Source organism: Saccostrea cucullata, unplaced genomic scaffold (genome assembly GCF_032062105.1).
Source record: "Saccostrea cucullata isolate Sc308-1 unplaced genomic scaffold, CSIRO_AGI_Scuc_v1 ctg1815, whole genome shotgun sequence".
Lineage (NCBI taxonomy): Eukaryota > Metazoa > Mollusca > Bivalvia > Ostreida > Ostreidae > Saccostrea > Saccostrea cuccullata.
This window is the reverse complement of record NW_026937576.1, coordinates 21,801-25,456: the sequence shown is the minus strand read 5'-3', so window position 1 is coordinate 25,456 and position 3,656 is coordinate 21,801.

Here is a 3,656-nt window from a genome sequence, read left to right as displayed (position 1 = left end):
TCATATCAAAGGCAGATTTTTTTACTTACTATCAATGTTTTACATATATTTTATTTTTATATTTCATCACTCTCACGCACAACCCATTGTGCAATCATATCAATTGGATATCGAAAAATACCCAAGGAGTGACATCCACGGGATAAAGAGGGAAACATGGGATTATATATTATTTTGACAATTTTCGAAGTCACTATTACATGTGCGTACGCTATTTAGTAATATTATGGTGGAAAAAGTAGTATTCTTCAGACATTTTTTTTCTTTGAAAACGAACGATTTAAACAAAAATATTGACTAAAACTACTTTGATTCTTGATATATCGGTAGCGTATTATCCATCTCCTTTTCAGTCGCCTGGTTTTAAAGATGTAAAAAGAAAATAAATCAAAGATATTCATGAGGATAGATCTCAAGCATAATATTTTACATGATAGTCAAAGTGATGCTTTTTTGCGACGATGGGCCGACTTTCGCTAGACGATAGGATATTGTTACTATTACTTAAAATATGAACAACAATTGCAGAGTCGCAGCCGAACAACGTGGAGCTTCAAGGTCAATGGTCAATACTCTACGCGTGACACAGTATTTAGAGCTCGAGAGGGACGTTAAACAACAAACAAACAGTATACAAGGGCAGCTACGCTGTAATCAAGATAAATCTCAATAACAATGGATATTTAGATATTGTCCTTTCTGACATAATTTATTTTATCAAATAAACTCTGCAATATGACTATTTTTAGTCATATTGCAGAGTTTGTTTGATAAAATAAATTATGTCATAAAGGATAATATTCTTGCTACCTCTGTGTTTCCTTCAGCATATCTCTTTGGATACGGCGATAACTTTATTTTTATACCCAACGCAACAAGTTGCGGGAGGTATACTGTTTTTGACCCGTCCGTCAGTCAGTGTGTCAGTCAGTCCTTTTTTTTTTGTCAGCGCAATTCCTCATAGCCCGCACTTTACAGAATTTAGTCAAACTTTGCAGGTATTTAGAACACAATGTGAGATATGCATAGTACCAGGAAATTTCGATTCCTTTATTTTTTCCGGGAATTTCGGTACTTTTCAACTTAGATTTTTGGCCACCTTGAATATAGAGATGAAAAGTTTGTTAGCGCCATTCCTCATAAACCGCTGCTCAGAATTTATTTAAACTTTGCAGATATTTAGGAGACAATGTGTAGATGTGCATTTCTCTAGGATTCCTTTATTTTACCCGGGAATTTCGGCATTATACATATTAAATTTTTGGCCCTACCTTAATATAGAGATGAACATTTTGCTAGCGCAACTCCTCATAAACCGATGCACAGAATTTGTCAAACTTCGCAAGTATTTAGGACACAATGTGTAGATGTGCATATTACCAGGAAATCGGGAATCCTTTATTTTTCCGGCAATTTCAGCACTTCGAGTTTTTGGGGAGCGTGGGTATGCGAGATTGCTCACTTTTTCATTTTAACCTCTAAGGAAAAAGAATATGGAAAACAGCCTACGAAAAAATTGGCAAAACAAAAAACATGACTAGGCCCCAATATCAATACTTTTGACATGTAAATAAAATCTGGACAAAAACATGAAATCTAAAACCGTATATAAGTAATATCAAGCAAGCGTGCATGAAGGTGCAATAAAATATATATTTTTTTGTTAACAAATATAGTAACCAGAAGTCTCTGTCGAGACTGAAGCTCTACTGGTTTGAACTTATAGCAAAGGAAGAGAAAAGTCCTTAAGCAGCTGGGATTTGAAACTTTACAACAGCAATAAATAGAATAATGATTGTTGATAAAGTCTCTTTATGTTCTTAGTGTAGTCTACTTGTGTGCCAAGATATATTGAAATCAGACCAAAACTGTAGGAGGTGTAGCATTTTGAAACAATTTTACAGATATTTCTATTTTTAGTAACCACGGCAACACCGTTCATCGAAATCAAAAACCGATACACAGATTTATGTATCTTAGTGTAGTCTACTTGTGTGCCAAGTTATACTGAAATCAGACCAAAACTGTAGGAGGAGAAGCATTTTGAAAGAATTTCACAGAAATTTCTATTTTTAGTAACCACGGCAACACCGTTCATCGAAATCAAAAACCGATACACAGAATTATGTATCTTAGTGTATTCTACTTGTGTGCCAAGTTATACTGAAATCAGACCAAAACTGTAGGAAAAGTAGCATTTTAAAAGAATTTCACAGAAATTTCTATTTTTAGTAACCACGGCAACACCCTTCATCGAAATCAAAAACCGACACACAGAATTATGTATCTTAGTGTATTCTACTTGTGTGCCAAGTTATATTGAAATCAGACCAAAACTGTAGGAGGAGTAGCATTTTGAAAGAATTTCACAGAAATTTCTATTTTTAGTAACCACGTAAACACCGTTCATCCAAAAAAAAAACCGATACACAGAATTATGTATCTTAGTGTATTCTACTTGTATGCCAAGTTATATTGAAATCAGACCAAAACTGTAGGAGGAGTAGCATTTTGAAAGAATTTCACAGAAATTTCTTTTTTTAGTAACCACGGCAACACCGTTCATCGAAATCAAAAACCGATACACAGAATTATGTATCTTAGTGTAGTCTACTTGTGTGCCAAGTTATATTGAAATTAGACCAAAACTGTAGGAGGAGTAGCATTTTGAAAAATTGTTTACAGACAGACGGACAGACAGACAGACGGACAGACGGACGGACGCCGGACGCATTACTATCGCATAAGCTCTTCTGGTCTCTGACCAGTAGAGCTAAAAAGGAGTAAAGACCCACTATACCTTGAAAGTACACTTTTAAGACAAAAGATTCGCATCTTTCCGAGAAATACTTTAAGTCCATTAAGTCAAGGGTCATATTACAAACATGATTTAAATGCCCACATTCATCATGAGTCGTGTAGCGTAGTGGTTAGCGCGCTATATCTCAAAGCATTACGATATTCCCGATTTTTATTGCTAGAGTACGAATCTCACTGGTGGGATCTCACCGGTACTGGTGGATGCAGTTTTCCAAGTATGTTATTGTAAGTAACCCAAATGATATCAGGTTCTGAAGGCCACTGGAAGTTTTCCTTTTTTCTGGTCATAAAAGATATGTCAGCTTCTTTTTCATCATTGGCATCTTGAGGAACTCTTCCAAAGTACCACAGTCAACTGTATACAGCAGCAGCATACTCATCAAAACAGTACTTATTCGCAGTATTCTGAGCCTCATCTAAAATATCTTATCACCTTTTTAGTTGCTCCTCATTGTTGGAGTCCCCTTTTTCTTGTGTTCCTTCCGGTGTTTTATTTGTTACATTGACATGTGTCTAGTGTTGAAAATATTTTTTCTTTATGGACAAACACCACCAAATGTTTTCCCATAGACTTCCATACAAACTTGAGCCCCTGTCACTCATACATATATTGAATTTTGGGCAAATGACCGTTTTGCCGTGAAAGTTCGAGATACTGGAAAACAAAACATGCCAGAAAAAATATACCGTCACGCGGCACTTTTACTTTCAATTTCCATTTGTTTACAACAAGGTGCGTTTGACACCAAATGAAAATCTCTAACCAAAGGGCACCCTTCCCTTCAAATTTTTACCTGTAACTCCTATATATCTTAAAGAATCCCAAGTCTTGATAT